This window comes from Euprymna scolopes, chromosome 2, assembly GCF_053919585.1.
Source record: "Euprymna scolopes isolate OS-2025 chromosome 2, ASM5391958v1, whole genome shotgun sequence".
Lineage (NCBI taxonomy): Eukaryota > Metazoa > Mollusca > Cephalopoda > Sepiida > Sepiolidae > Euprymna > Euprymna scolopes.
In genome coordinates, this window is record NC_136483.1 from 69811873 (window position 1) to 69829622 (window position 17750).

Here is a 17750-nt window from a genome sequence, read left to right on the forward strand (position 1 = left end):
AAGAACGTCTTCTAGAAATGGGATAAACTTTAATAGGAAACAGAATAATTGTGTCAATAGATCTAAAGAACAGCAACAATAGAAAAGGAAAAGGTTTGTCCTAAACAGTAACTGGACAATTTGTTAATGTAAGACTCGACAAAAAAAAAGAATTGTAAGGTTTTTTGTTTTTTTTAAATAGGAAAAGTGACATAACAGAACTGCACGCAAAGTTCCTGTTTATGGTAAAAAAAAAAAGCATGTAGGAAAAAATTGATTAATGGTGTTTTTTTGGGTTTTTTTGCAATTAAAAAAAAAAGAATGTAAAAAACAAGAGAGAAGTAAAAAAAAAACTAAGAAATGAAATATCAAACAGTGAGATAAGTCAATTATACACCGCAAATACAGAAAAAGAATCTCTAAAGAAAAAGCAGGAAGCCAAAAAAAAAAAAAAAATACAACAACAAATTAATGCAATTAACGATGGTGAAAAAAGTTTGTTCATAATGGTAATATTTTTAAAAATACAAATTAATGCAATTTTTTATATATAAATATAACAGGGGTAATGGGATACTTATCAATAAGAAATGCCACCGATTATGAAAGCAGATTCAATATAAACCGGATGTATTTCTGGTAATCGGCTCGGCTTGGAATGGAAAGTGACAGTGTCAAGAAAAGTTTTTTTAATATTGTAATATTTTTTACTTTTTAGTATTTAAAAACACAGTCAGATTAGATACAATCACTGTTATAAAATATAACGGAAAACGGGTTTGTAAATTTCTAGTTTAGTGATTTTGAACAAACCTGACATTTCATTTTTATACAGACACATATCCACATACACATATATATAAACAATGTATATGCAGACATACACACAACTCCTATAAACATATACATACTCACATACATAGACATTATATATATATATATTCACATACACTTTTCACGATAAAGCTAGAACCCAGAATTAGATAGAATCGAGCAATTGCATCGACAATGGACAACACCAGACCCAAAGTGGGTTTTGATGTACTGCATCTCATCAGTGACGTGCTCCAACATAGGCACGAACCCAGGTCGTCACACGCATGAAATGTGCAATACTGACGACCTAACCTATATGGGCCATGGCGCAATCTATTGGCTATGACTTGATTTTTAATTCTTATATTTTTATTCAGTTCTACAAGTAATGCATCTATACAACTAAGATAGTTACTGCTGGTATGCAGGCGGTAGATATCCCATCTACAAACAAAGAATTAAAAAATCGAGGCATAGCCAATAGATTGCGCCGTGGCCCATATAGGTTAGGTTGTCAGTATTGCACACTCCATGCGTACAACGACCTGGGTTGACGCTTATGTCGGAGCACGTCACTGATGAGATGTAGTACACCGAAACCCACTTTGGGTCTGGCGTTGTCCGTTGTCGATGCAATTGCTCAATTCTATCTAATTCTGGGTTCTAGCTTTATCGTGAAAAGTGTATGTGAACGAGTATTTATATATTTATCTATAATCTCCTCTTAATGTCTTACATACACACACATACATACATGGAGACATATCTCCAGTAAGAAGTAGATATACATACACATCCATACATACATACATGTACCCATATACACATATATCCAATTACATATATATATATATATATATACATATTTATAAAAATATAAATATACAGAGACATATATATATATATATATATATATATATATATATATATATATATATATATATATGCATACATACACACACACACACACACAGAGACATCTGTATATTTATACCAAGTAAATAAAGTAAAGTTAGGATAAATAAATAAATAAATAAATAAGTAAATACATGGGTGTAGTTAATAATTGCGAGGTTAGGTAGATGCATTGTAAGATATGTTCCAATGTTGTTTGTTTAATATTTAGGGGTATTGATTTGCTTTGCTGATTGGGTGTATATATATATATATATATATATATATATGTGTGTGTGTGTGTCCTTATGTGTTTTTTATGTATATGTTTCTATGTGTGCGTGTATATACATGAATGTATATTGATATATCTATATCTATGTGCACATGTATGTGTTTGCATACATCTGGGTGTTAGTGTCTGTATATATGTGTGTATCTACGGGTATGCATGGCTGAACGTATGTATACAGGTGTAGCTATATCTGAGTTTATATGCATGTATGTGTTTGTATGTATGTATATGCCTGTATTCACAATACATTTAACACTGAAAATAAAGTTAAACATAACCACTGCCCAAAGCACCATGTTAGGAGCCCACCCCATATATATATGGGTATAAAGGTTAAATATTGTGAGAGTGGTGGTTAAGTTATAATGAGCCAGGGGTTCTTGTAGTTTTGTTAAGTTCATATATATATATATTAAATAATACCCACCCCCTTTTTTTTCTTCTTTAATAACTCAATCCTTTAATTTATTCAATCTACTCCTATTTTCATCCCTACTTTTACCTAGATCCCTATAATTTTTTTTTTTTTTTTTTTTTTTTTTTTTTTTTTTAGACACTATAACTTAATCCCTATCCAATAAGCAAAACAAATCAATACCCCTAAATATTAAACCAACAACATGTTTTTGGAACATATCTTACAATGCGTCTACCTAACCTCGCATTATTAACTACACACATGTCTGTATATATATATATATATATATATATATAGATATATATATGTCTACATGTCTGTATATTTATATATGTCTACATCTGTCTGTATATTTATAGATGTGTAGAAATGTACATATGTATGTGTATGTATGTATGTATTTGCGTATGTATTAATCCTTAACTACCTAAAAACAACTCATTGTCAACTGAAATGAACAAGTCGACTTATAGCGACTACAAAAATTTTAAATGGAACCTTTTACTTGTCAAACACCTGACACCTACACAAACCCTTTCTCTCTCTCTCCCTCTCTTTTTCTCTCTCTCTCTCCCTCTCATCTACTTCATATACCTGGTTGAACAAGCAAAAAGCAGACAAAAGTTAAAACCTAAAAATTGAAACTCTTCCCCCTCCCCCTTTCTTTTTTCTTTACCATCCTCTCTCCACCTCTTCCTCCCATGCCTACCTGAATCTGCTACCCCCTCACACACACACACTACAATATAATGTATTTTAACCTTCAAAACTGAAACATTGTTGATACCCGTCTCCCTCCCCCTTATTATATCTTACCCTCCCTTTTTTTTGTCGTATTTCTTCTAAAACACTTCTTTCAAATACTAACAACCATTTCTGTAAGGTTTGACGAGGCTGTTGGATCGTAAACATGGTCCAACATCGGAAACATATGTAACCAAACAGATAAAACGGTAATAAAAACCCCCCACATATTTGCTCTGCAATAGTATTGAGCACTCTTTTCAGGTTTTTATTAATTACCAGTTTTACCAAATATATATTATATAATATAAAGTTGAACGTTTGTGTGTGTGTCTGGTCACAAATAGGCTCCTATATGGTTGACTATTATAGAAAACTGATCACATATAATGATAGAAGATGTATCGAGACACAGGAATGGGTATGTTTGATCTGGCATAATGATGATTCATTAAAATTGTGGGGTGTGCGTACGTGCCTGGTCCACAAAGTATGGAAATAAAAATTTAAAAAAAAAAAAAAACGTTTACAAGTGTTTTTGATATAGATGTACATAATACTTTGATGAGTATGTTTTAACTTAAATAGGGATGGTATGATAAAATTGTGGGGTCTGTGTTCGTGCCTGGCCTCCATAGAATGGAAATAGGCACAAACTTTAATAAAGACATTTCATATCTATCTGTGTAAGTATACTTTGATAATTATGTTTCAGTTTGAAGAAATATGGTATAATAAAATTATGGGATGTTCGTTCGCGCCTGGGATCTATAGAATGAAAATATGTCACAAAGTTTAAGAAGATTTTTTAATATAGATCCACAGAATATTGTGATAAGTGTTTCAGTGTGAACAGATATGGTATAATAAATGATGGGGTTTATCTCTTTTTACTTTAATCATATTTTGCTTTGGTTTTGATACCCCCAAATTCAAAGCTATCTGTTTACAACCCTTCCATTTGCATAACCTATCATACTTTCATGAATCAGAGTCTATTTTCTGTAGGCTGTTTTTGTAACCCAGTCAACGACGGGTACTTTTGCTAGTATATATATATATATATATATATATATATATATATATATAAATAAATGTAATTTTGGTTCGTTAAAAGCGAATAAAACCATATTTCTACGTTACCAATTTAATTGAAATTTTCAAAAATTCTATTTTTAAAGTCAAGGAATGTTTTTATGTTATTAAAATAATTTAACATTGCGAATTATGAAAGTATTAAATTAAATAAAAATATTTTTTTAACTGCGAGATTATCGCCATTTTATTTCCGGTAGAAATTAGCCTTTCATTTATTGAGATAAGTATTATTTGTATTTATTTTTATGATACTCATGCAGAGAGTGATCCATGCTGAAATAATGTTATTATTTAAAAAGTCATTCTTAACATGGGGAGGGGAGGATGTTTTGTACCTATTCTGTACTTTAACCTTACAATTGAATAAAAAAAAAAAAAAACATATCATAAGTAAAATTTTAATTAAACGTGGAAATATGATTTAAAAAATAGCGCGGATCGCTCTCTGCATTAGCAACATTTTTATTTATTGCGGACTATTATTCTCATCTTTATTAGTTGTTTCACGACTTTTCGGCCAACTATTCCTCTGGCTTTCTTGAAAAGAAGTTCTTTTATAAATGTTCAGTAACTTTTTCCTTTTATTATTCTTAAAGAATAAAACTTTTCTTATTCATGAAAAGAGTTAAGCCTACGTAAATAAATAAATGTTTGTACACGTGACAAATTTTCAATAAATGGTTTAGTTACTTTTTTTTTTTAAAATTATTTATGAAAAGAGTTAACGTAGATAATGTTTGTAAAAGTGCGAAAGGCGACGTTGTACAACCATCACTCCCATGCTGAATTTCTATAATCATTATTTCGACATTTGAAAGTGGTGCTCACTTTTTAGTTACAACGTTCTGATAAATCAGTCACCCATTCTGTAAGCAATAAAAACGCGGTATATCAAAACCATAGAAAGTAAAAATAATATGTGCCTCTACCGCATTTGTAAGTCAGAAATATATTTGTTTCTCAAAGAAAAAAAAATAGATTGAACATGACTTTTTTTATTGTTTTCATGAAAATAAAGTTTCGAGTTTAAAAAATTTTTTTTTTTTTTTTTAACTTATTTAGTTAAAAGTCAGTTTGTGGGTGTTTTTTTTTTTTTTAAATTGCTTTTATGAAAGGTGAGTTTTTTTGTTTTTTTTCAAAAATTTTTTTAAAGTATAATAAATTTCACTAACATGCTGGAGAAATGTTTAATAATTTGGTATTTTTTTAGATTAGGTCCACCTCCACATTTTTCCTTTCAATGACGACATTTATGGGTTTCCGAGTATGCTGAACACGCAAATCGCATTGAAATTTTGCGGAAATAAATAGTTGTATTATGCATTGTATTCTTCGGCGGCCATCTTTTTACGTGCACACGCGCCATAAACAAATACACGCACGTAAAAAAGATGGCTGCCAAAGATTACAATGCATAATGCAACTTTTTATATCTTGATAACTACTTATTTCTGCAAAATTTCAATACGATTTTCATATTCAGCATAGTCGAGAACCATTTCAAGTTGTCATTTAAAAGAAAATTGAGGAGGTGGACCTAATCTAAAAATTTACCAATAATTTTTCATCCCGTACGCCTCCCGATACATTGCTTCGTCAACATGCGACCATTTTATATCTCCCGAAGACACTTCCGTATTTGGGGGGAAAAAAAAAAAAAAAAATGAGTGACCGATTTACAAGAACGTGGTAACTAAAAAATGAGTACCCCTTTCAAATTTTGAAATGATTTTTTTTTTCAATTTTTTTTCATAATCTGGTTAGTATTCAATCAATAATCCAGTGAAAAAATTTCAAAAAACCTATCAGTATAGAAACTCCACCACGTAAGTAAATAAATAAAAAATGTTACGTGCGCATGCGTTAGCCTTGACTAGGGGGGGTACTAAGGGAACGACCATTAAATAATTCTGCAGGACGCCATGGAACTCAACGCCCAAGGAGTACCAAAATAGTTTTCATGATCTGAAGAAATTTTTTTTTTCGAAAAGTGGGTGCTCACTTTTCCATGTAAATTTAACTTAAAATGAGCACCCACTTTCTGGCCACCTGAGGAAGGGGCATTTATTTTCATATTTATTGGCTTAAAGGTTTTTTGACAAGGCAGTTTGGTACGCGAATGCATATTTAACAGTTTTCGTTTATGCTCATGCATAGCATAAACAAAGGTTACGTCTGTGAAATGGAAAATAGTCCCAGAGTTCAGAGGTTAATACCATGCAAAAGAAATCAAACAAAAAACTTTTTATCCAAGAAACACACAGAAAAAAGAAAAAAAAATAGCATCCATTTTTTTTGTATCGAATTCATTTGCTGTTTTTTATTGAAAACTATTTTCCCCCGGATTTTTGATATAATTTTCCATTAAGGGCCGTGCGTCTCACGTTCGTAAATAACAAATTTTTTTTTGTAGATTTTGGTGTGCTAAAAACGAATCTGCAAACCGTTTCCGTCGCAAAAAAATAGTTTTTATGATATGAAGAAATTACTTTTTCGAAAAAGTGGCGATCACTTTTCTCCATGTAAATTTAACTTAAAATGAGCACCCACTTTCTAGCCACCTGAGAGAGGGGGGAGTTTTCCCCATGTTTATTGGCTAAACAACTTTCGTTTATGCTCACGCATAGCGTAAATGAAGGCAACGGCTGTGAAATGGAAAATAGTCCCAGAGTTCAGGGGTTGTTACCATGCAAAAAAAATCAAACAAAAAACTTTTTAGCCAAGAAACACAGAAAAATGCCCCTCTCTCAGGTGGCCAGAAAGTGGGTGCTCATTCTAAGTTAAATTTACATTGAAAAGTGATCACACACTTTTCGAAAAAGTAATTTCATTAATATCATGAAAACTTTCTTTTTGCTACGGAAACGGTTTGCAGATTCGTTCTTAGCACACCGAAATCTACAATAAAATATTTAGTTATATATGAACGTGAAACGGGCCTTAAAGTAAAATAATACCAGATTTTTTGAAGCAGATTTGCCGTTTAGTTGTACAAATATCCTCAAACCAGGTAATCACTAAAAGGGACTTTTAAAAGTCGTCACCTGTATCGAGCAAAAGTTTAAAACCACCGATTATATGCCAGCCTACGTCATGGTAACATATATTGAGTGAGTTCCTAACAGTATTTTGTATAGTTTTTTAGTTTAAACTCATTTTCCCAAACTTAATGTGTTCGATACAGTCTGCCGCCATTTGTATTTTTCAGATATACTGATAAACATTGAATGTTTTTGAACCGATTATACATTACATAAAAACTCTAAAATCTTATCCAGTTAGGTAGAACATTTACTTTTCTTGCCTTTGATAACATTTATTTATATATATTTATTTTTTGACAACTTCTTTGTATCTGTGTTTAGTAATACAAACCCTTTTCATTTAATGTAACGTTTAGTCGGCTCGAAAAACAGTGTTTATCGGGGTATTTGAAAGCTACAAATGGTGGTGGACACTGTTGATTACTTTAAGTTAGAGAAAGTGAGTTAAAACTAAAAAACTATACAAAATACTGTCAGAAACCCACCGATTATGCCAGCCTATGTCATAGTAACATATATTCGATGAGTTTCAGACACTGTTTTGTATAGTTTTAATTTTCAACTTACTTTCCCAAACTTAATGTATTCAACAGAGTCCGCGACCATTTGTTTTTTGAGCCGATTAAACATTTTACATTACATAAAAACACTAAACAATTATCCAATTAGGTAGAAACGTAACTTACCTTTGCTTTCATTTATTTGTTTTGGACAACTTTTTCAAATCTGTGTATAGTAACCCCCCCTCCCCCACCATCAACCAAATATTAATTACTAACTCACATTTTTGTAAAACAACAACAAAAGAAAAAAAAAAAACATTTAGCGCTTCAACATTTTTGCTACGTTCAGCTTCATCCACTGATTGTTGGTCAAGTCCAAACCATGAATGATTGACAGAAACTCCAGAGGATCCAGATCAAATTCTGCAAGAGTACAATTTTTTTTCATTTTCACCTTCTTTTTCACTTTTTTCAATAGATTGCTGTACTAATATAAGAAACATGCATTTTCTCTTTTTATTAAATTTTTCCATTACACCAAATTGAGCCACTGCAATGCGTGGCAGGGTACAGCTAGTATATGTATATATAAAATAAATGAAACATCTGGTTTGTTCAAAATCAATAAACTAGAAATTTACAAGCCTGTTTTCCGTAAAATTTTATAACAGTGAATGTTTATAATCTAACTGTATTTTTAAATATTAAAAAGTAAAAAATATTACCATTTTAAAAACAACTTTTCCGTCCCGATTCCAGCCTAGCTGATTACCAGGAATACTTCCGGTTTAAATTGACTCTGCTTTCATATTACGTGGCGGATCTTACCGATAAGTATACCATTAATTAATACCTGTAATATTCTGCAAAAGTGATGGTATCTAATTCAACTGTTTTTTTTTAATATTAAAAAGTAAAAAATATTACCATATTAAAAAGAAAAAACATCATTTCTTTTCAGTCAACCATTCTGAAATGACGAAAAATAATGATACTGACTACATGTGCGTATAAAACAAACTTTTTTACCAATTGTTAAAAGAGTAAAACAGAAATTGTTACATTTAACAAATAAAGCATAAGTAATAGTTTAAATAGCATAAGTAGTAGTTTTTTTTTTTTTTTTGATAAAACTTATTTTAACAAACTTCAGTTGTTTTTATATAAGAAAATATGAATGCTTTTTTTTATTAAAACTGTGGTACTCAATAGCGTTGTGCTTTAAACTAACAATTTATTAAAAATAAAAAAAAGGTAAATTTTTACTTTAGGTCCACCTCCACAATTTTTAACATGGGTGGGTAGAGGTTGTTTATTCTGAAAGCCGTTCTTAACATGGGGAGGATGGGGATATTTATTTCAAAAGCTGTTTTTTTTACATGGGGAGGTTAGGGGTGTTTATTCTGAAAGCCATTCTAAACATGGGAAGATTGTGGGTGTTTATTCCTAAAGCCGTTTATATAAATATAAAGACAACATTATAACAGACAAAACTATAACAGACAAAACAAAAAAAAAGACAAAACAAAAAAAAAGACAAAACAAAAAAAAAGACAAAACAAAAAAAAGACAAAACAGAAAAAAAAGACAAAACAGAAAAAAAAGACAAAACAGAAAAAAAGACAAAACAGAAAAAAAAGACAAAACAGAAAAAAAAGACAAAACAGAAAAAAAAGACAAAACAAAAAAAAGACAAAACAGAAAAAAAAGACAAAACAAAAAAAAAGACAAAACAGAAAAAAGACAAAACAGAAAAAAGACAAAACAGAAAAAAGACAAAACAAAAAAAAGACAAAACAAAAAAAAGACAAAACAAAAAAAAGACAAAACAAAAAAAAGACAAAACAAAAAAAAGACAAAACAAAAAAAAGACAAAACAAAAAAAGACAAAATAAAAAAAGACGAAATAAAAAAGACAAAACAAAAAAAGACAAAACAAAAAAAAGATAAAACAAAAAAAAAGACAAAACAAAAAAAAGACAAAACAAAAAAAAAGACAAAACAAAAAAGTCACAATAAAAAAATAATAAAAATTGCAAAAAAAAAAAATTTTCAATTGATGTAAGAAATATAAGTTAGCCAGAAAATTACTAAGTTTGAATCTGACTGGGTCACTAATTGGTCTCATAAAAAAGTATTTTTATACATAATTTAGACATTAAAAGAAATTTCTTCATCTGCAAAAATAAAGAAGATTATAAAACAGTAAGGTACTAAATTATGAGATGTATTTGCTAAATTCTTTCTTAAACTGAAAAAGGCTAATGTGTTAAAATGTCTAGAAAAATATTTACTCAAATATTCCCAAAGGTGAAAGTTGAGCTGAAGTGCTGCCTGACAATTGCTACAAATTGTGGCAAAGATTCTGGAAGAAAAAAAATATTGTCAGTCTAATTTAATTTCAGTAGGCTAGCTAAGATTTGGAAGGAAGATAAAATTACGCAACTCATAATTCTTGACCTGTACAGTTTGGTTAGATTTGTTTTTATGGCATGTCAATCATCTATAGGCTATTTGATGCCAGATAAAATTAATAACCGAAATCCTCTAATTATTTTATATCCTTAAAAAACATTGTTCTTAGAAAGGAATTTTACAGTGACAGTAAGAACATTACTCCTAGAAAACATTATTTTTCAGCATTGGTCATCTTCGTTGTTCCCAACATGACTGATCCTCAATCATCACTTTCTAGTAGCTATTTAGGAGGAAAATAAAAAGTGTGGTTTTGATTTTTAGAAGAATCAAACAGAATAAAATGGTTCAAGAGAATATTAATTTCTATATTTTTTAATACATAAACATTTTAAAACTTCAACAGTAATGTTCAAAAACAGAAGCATAAATAAACATAATTTGTACTTAGCTTAATTTGTCTAGTTTGTTTTAAAGAAAAAAAATCACAAAAGAAAAACAAAACAAAAATACTAGTCCTGATGATCATCATGGATCAAAAACATCTGAGAAAAAAAAATGGCTGACAAGATCACTCTGTTCCATAACACATAATAATATAAATATAAGATTATTATATTAATATAAGATAATAGAATTATCATCAAATTGAAAGAACTACCAGAAAAGTTTAAAACGAAAACTCTGTTGTATTTAACCAGACACGTTTAGATAATGATTTGCTGCATATATATATATATATATATATATATATATATATATATACATATATATAAAATTTATATAAACATCAAATTGGCCTACACTAATTAATTTGTCTTTCTCTATTAGACATACATCATTCAGGACTGTCTTTAACAATTACTTTCCAAGGTTGTGACAACTGAGGTAGAGGTGGGAGTTGAAAACACGCATATCAAATATAATTTAAGTCGCCTCTTTCTCCACACATTGGAAAATTGTATGTGTCAATGAAACTGAAAATTCATGATACATCAGCATATTCAAAAAAACATCATTTATTTATACATATATATATCATTCAAACATGGTAGTGTTTGAATATATGGTTAAGTGCCAGTTTTAATCATTTAGAACTGCTTTAAAGCTTCGCCGTTCACTCATTTTTCAATAAATTTCAAATAATTATAAACAGTTTATAGATCATCTTCTCGGCTATATTGTGAAAACAAGATTTACAATTTTCGTTCAGTAAAACAGAAGTTATGCTGAATTTACTGGTGTTCAAAATTGGTTTCCATAGCAAGCATATTCCTTCAGCGACTACTATTGCTACTAATTCGAAAAGAGAAGTAACAAGTGAGAATGAAAGCATGAAAGGGAGATAATTGGGTGGTTTTATTGAAAGCAAATGAGTGCCATATATATTGTTATTACACGTGTTTAGGGGACAAAAAAATAAGACTGAAATTAAACAAAGAACAAGTGAATTTATTGGAAGCTTGGAAAAATCATAGATTACAATAGAAAGATGCAAGCATGAAAAGTAATATGGAAAAGTAAAGGGACTAGTTGTTAAAAGTGGAAAAGAAAAGGATAAGATATTCTAGTAAAAAATAAAATAAATTTATAACTTAAAATATTGCAGAATTAAGAACTTTTTTTTTAAATTCAATTTATAACATAGCAATTCTTAATGCTGCAATATTTTAAGTTATAAATTTATTATATTTTTTCTAGAATACCTTGTCCTTTTCTTTTCTAGTTTTAACAACTAGTCCATTACTTTTCCATGTTTAAGCTTAACCATATTACTTTTCATGCTTGTATACAATTTGGATATGAAATTCAATATCCTTTTCATTTTGAACCAATATATAATTTCCCCTACTCTATGATTTAAAAACTTTTAATTATGATTTTCTATGTATATTGTATTTAGCAAATTAGGTATAAACCATTATATTTGCTAATATTTTCTCCACTGAGGAGATGGGTAGACATCGAAAACCTATAGATTAAGGAGATATACTTATTGAAATGTATCCTTCGTCTTGCATATAATAAAAATTCTAGATTTGAAATTTAACCATTTCACGTCATGAAATTTAAATTACTAAATTATGATTTCTTTGCTCTATCTGGTATATAGAGCAATTTTTATTTAGCTGGGATTGTCTTTCTAAAATATTACAGCCAATAATAATTTGTAAGACCAATAATCACTGGATTTCCATACCAGTAGATCTATTGCATTACTTAATTCTGAAGTATGTATATATATATAAAGAGCGAGAGAGAGAAATTTATTTCACAATTAGACAATCCTGCTCATTTGAATTATTATATTCTATAATAGCACTATTTACTGTGTTTTTTTTAATATTTTAAATCATCTATTAATTAGTTTCCTAATTAATTACAGATTCAAGGTTATATTAGTTGTATACTAAGCTGGGAGAGTTGTTTTTACTATAATATAACACTGCCAATCATAAAACATTTTGGTTAAACACAGATACTAAAATAGTCATATTTTAAAAACCAAAGCACAAAATACCACCATTTTGTTTGCAAATGAATGTCTTTTCACAAATATTAATAAATAATAATCTACATAATATAGTTGAAGAATTTAAAAAAATGTTAACGCAATTAGACATTTTAATAACTTTCAATTTATGATCCACCCTCCCCGTTCTTTTCAAAGTTCATTATCATTTCTTCATATGAAATTTGGAAGCCAATCAGAAAAAAAACAATCTCAATTATCAAGAACAAAATAAACTGGCTTGTTCCTTTTTTGTTGTCCTAAAAATAAGACTTTAACACAAGAAGAATCAAACTTTCTTTTTTTTTAAATCAAGATTAATTTTACTACAGTAGAAACATCGATATAATAAGAAATTTGAAAATCCGTTGAGAAACCAGATAACATGATACAGGATTTAAAAATTTAAAAAAATGTATCACCCTAAGGGAAGCTCATAGAATAAAAAACAGACTAGAATAAATAATCTATAATGATAATAGTAATGCTCTGCTGATTAGTAATGGTTAAAGTCTCTGAACTTACCGTTTACTTTTAATTCTTGCAATTATCCATTCGCTTGTCACCATCAGATGTAAATATAAAACCCATATTAATTATAAGGCATCACAATCTGAAACACATTTATAGATAACTAGCAAATGTATCCACTATTGCCCGGTATTAAATTAGCATTAAATTCCTTGAAAAAAAAAAAAAAAAAAAAAGAAACTAAGACATGTGCATGAGAGTATTATGTTTTTTCTAAACCGTTCACTTCTTATAAAAAAAAAAAAAAAAAAAAAAAAAAAAATACTTGAGCAAAGATTGAAACCAAAACCTAAAGACAGGGAGTCAAGTACAATAATCATTAAACCTAATATTCTTAAGCTGTCAAGTGAACGATCCGTGCATGTGCAGTCATGAAACAGTTGACAAACATAAAAATCCGATGATCCCTCCCAAGTAACAATTTTTCAATTTTTACCTGTTAGCAGCCCTTTTTTCCAGATGAAAACTGATTAAAAAGTCTGAATACCCTATATACCAAATTTCAAGTCCGTAGATCAAAAATTCATTGAGTATGTAGGTTGAGAGTTGTCCTCACACTTTCTCACTTTTCTAGATATAAAAAAAAAAAAATATAACCACTGACATGCTATATGTTGTGGCATCAACTAATTTTCAATCTAATACTGCATACTTCCTGGTTATTTAATAGTTTTTTTTTTTGTTGTTTTTTTTTTTCAAAATTAAATTGCTTACTATTAGACTGTTTAGAAATGAATACGGGTACTGCATACTAAGATTCAATGATCACTAGGGCTATGACAACAGAATATTCTTATTGTTTTGACTCAAGTATATATGCGATACAGTTACTTGACCGAGAACCACATTATATAAAAGCATATAAGATAACGGATACACACTCGAGAGTCAAAACAATGAAAAGAATATGCTGTTGTCCTAGCCTTAATGATCACACACATAGTATTGTGGTCAGAGTAGTCTCATTTTCTCTCTAGCTAGACTGGAAACAAAGTACACCAACAGGGTTAGGGGATACATCTAAATGGAGACTAACACCATGATTTATGCAATGGTTGAACAATAAGATTGGTAACCCTAAAGCAGTGTTTGTGTGGTGTTTACAAATAACATCTAATGCAGATTAAAGATTGTCACGATCAAAAAGATGAAACAGTAAAGCTGCAGGAGGAAGATGAAATTTAATGTCACTGCAAATATTTTATTTCAAGCAAATATTTTATTTCATTTTTTTTTTTTTCCTATTTTTATCATCTGATGTCTACGTAACACTATTTGACATAAGTTGGTTACACAAAATATAGGTTAGTGAATGCAAGTTATGTGACTGTAAAACAACTAATGACATAACAAACACGAATTCAATTACTTGAAGTAACTTACGGACGCAACAAAAAAGAAAGATCGATCATTCTCTCGTTGGTTCTGTCTAAAAAACAAGGCAGATGGGCTTTCAAAGAACTTCTTCCCTCCTAATATTGAGTAACATGGTTTTTAGGCTGTGTATGAAAGTTTCACAAAGAAAAGGAATTAGACTTGCTTTATTTGTTATTTGAAACAAAAAGGGATTTATTAATGGTACTTTCCAAAATAGTGCACTGCATCTTGTTTTAAAAGTCTCTTCATTTGCCATGTAGTTGACAAAACTGCCATGTCAAACACATGCCTTTCCTTCTCTCATGTCGACATGTATGTTAGTCCTGTCATCATGCGGGTTTCAAATCTTTCATGTAAACCTGTATTTGCTTCTTTGTTTCACCAAATGGGTTTTCTGAAATCTCTCTTTTTCTGTCCGCTGCTATGTGTGCAGCTGACCCCACTGTTGTCCAACCATTTTTTTTGTTCAAAATGCAGATCACATCTTATTTCAAAAGTTCCTCTTGCAACGATTCGTGCTTCCAAATCCTCCGGTCACCCACGTGGTTCCTTTGCTTTCTTGCTTTTCTTTCTCTTCTTCCGCTGTGCCATCACCTCGCACACTGACTTGCTCATTTGCATATGTGAGATGCTGCTGCTGCTGCTGCTGCACACACGCCAACAACTTTGTTACAGGGGGACGTGTTAGGGAAGAATCATATGTATCTTTTGAAGAAAAAATAATGGGTTATCATTCTTACACATTGCTAGCTAAAGCAGAGAGGGAGACGCTATGCTACGACGAACTACACCTGATGTCACTACACGACATGCACCAATCATATTTGTTTATGTAGCAAAAACTTGTTCACTTTGTGTGAACAGACAACTTATTGGGACCATAATTAAGGATGTTAAGAGGCTATGTTAGAATTATTCAGTTTTTAGGGTTTGATTTGTATGGAACGTTCACATTAGCAATCTTGTTCATTTGATATGCAGGTATTATTTGTTTAGTTAAACTAGCAAATGTAGGTGATGAGAGGGAGCATACATTTGCTAGTTTACAACATTTGACAAATAATTTACATGAATAAAAAAAGAAATTAACCACGGTGATACTTGTAAACGTCATTTTGATTTGTTTGTTTTCAATACTAAGATTCATTTCGTTTTTCCTTTATTTCTCAGAAGTTTTGAGTTCCCTTTATAAATATAATTTTTTAAGCGAACTTTATCTTCATTTCTTTTTTTTTATTCATTGTTAAACATTTTGCACTACTTGTTGGTTTAACAAAATATAAAACAGTTTAAAATTTGTTTTGATAAAACAATATTAAGAAATGTGCTGCATTCAGTTTTAATATTGGATATGAAAATACGAAAAAAAAAAAAAAAGTTACCATTTTCTCATCTTCATGGTGAACATAATCTAATAATCTATAAAAATAGCTAAAAAAATTGTTCATCTTGGTATTGAAAATTTAAATAACATTTCTTTTTCTTTCTCTGTGTATATTTATTTTTTTTCATCACTTATGTTTGAATTCATATTTTGAAACTTGAATGTAAATTATAAATCTATGATATCACGCCAAAGATATAATCATTTTGTTAAGGTAATGTTTTAAGCTCTACTTATAAGAAAATACAAATAGGTTAGTTGGTAGAACCTCAAACTGCACATCTCAAGGTTTTGGTTTCAATTTCTGGTCATAGCATCTGCTTTACATTTTGGAAATTTATTATTTACTATTAATGCAAAATTTTCTATTTCTAAAAGTACTTGAGGTCTAAGATATTCTGAAATAAGACAAATTCTGGAATGTCTCTGTATCTCTATTCCCTTCTCTCTCATTTTTCCATCCTTCTCTTTAACTCTTTTTATCCTCTGCATAACCTATTCCTTATTACAATATGCTGAAAAAAAAAATGTAATTCAAATAGTGGAGATATCCCTTTTAAATGTAATAATCTGTAAGTTTGTTTTTACTTTCACTGTGACTAATGTTTGTGCAAAATTTTTTTAAATCCAAGGTGTGGTTATTGAGAAAAGTGCGAATAAATGAACAGACGAACAAACGATTTTGGGTCAATTTTACTCCTATAATGCCCCCTAGGGGTAACAACCAGAGTAATTCCGGAAAATCCATTCAAGCAAAAATTTACTTACATCATGACTAATGTTTGTGCAAAATTTTTAAAAAATCTAAAGTGTTGTTATTGAGAAAAGTATGAACGAACAGGAGTGGATTACTAGGTCCAATCCCTTCTTTATCGGGGGTTGGGGGGGGGCCCAACAAAACAACATTTTGGATTCTGGGTAATTTTATTTATATAATAGAAGAGTAGATTAAACATGTGGCAGATAATGATCACTTTTCATACCGCGTTTGTACATCACCGACATTTTTTATATAATACATGGGTAACATCAGATATCTGCTTTTATAGATACACATTTTTTTTTTTAAATTTAAGCGAAGGAAACAATGTATATTTTGTGATATAAGAAAAACAAACTTACAGAGTTGGAATTTGTCCAAAAATACGTAGAAATGCAGCAAAGTCCATTCTGCACTTCATTCACGACTGTAAAGAGAAAATAAAATAAGGGAGAAATAAATTATTGTAATATTCCAACTATTTAAAGCATTACTAATTAGTTATGGTAACACAACAGGGAAAATAACACAAGAAAAAACTAGTGACAAAATAAATTCACTGAAATAAAATTTATATGTATAGTTTAAGGAAGCTTTGAGTATTTTATAAAAAAATAACAATAAATGCCCATTAAATTCCTAGGGATGTTAACTAAGTTCAACATATCACAGACTTAGCACTTGCATAAGCTGACTTACTGCTAAAAACATTCACAACTACAAAAGGAAATTCAATTATATAAAAGTGACAAAAAAAACCAAAAAAACAAGAAACCTTAACTTAAATTGTTAAAAAAACAAGGATCACCAGCTGTTTACCATGGAGCTTTTTCATGTATTTAAAAACAGGACAGCTTTTAAAGTCATTTCTGTTTATGTGGCAAAAACTTGTTCACCTGTGTTCCAGACAACTTATTGGAGCCATAATTAAGGAAGTTAATTTTGACCTCTATAGCTGAAAATATCACTTCCCCAATAAC

General features: G+C 29.8%; 1 protein-coding gene across 16 annotated transcripts in view; it reads right to left on the minus strand.

Annotated features, from left to right (window-relative positions):
• The window catches only part of LOC145292016 (uncharacterized), a 110739-nt gene that overhangs the window by 41770 nt on the left and 51219 nt on the right, over nucleotides 1-17750 (minus strand). For 3 of the 16 annotated variants that reach the window (XM_080138068.1, XM_080138026.1, XM_080138062.1), the window contains 3 exons: nucleotides 17133-17197; nucleotides 13244-13331; nucleotides 1-27 (listed from right to left, as the gene is read on the minus strand). The exon at nucleotides 1-27 is cut by the window's left edge and continues 269 nt beyond it. The gene's annotated coding sequence lies outside the window, so the exon portion shown is untranslated. Of the gene's footprint in view, nucleotides 28-8718; nucleotides 8762-13243; nucleotides 13332-17132; nucleotides 17198-17750 lie in introns of all 16 variants that reach the window. The other 13 variants (XM_080138096.1, XM_080138055.1, XM_080138076.1 and 10 more) reach the window with 6 other exon arrangements.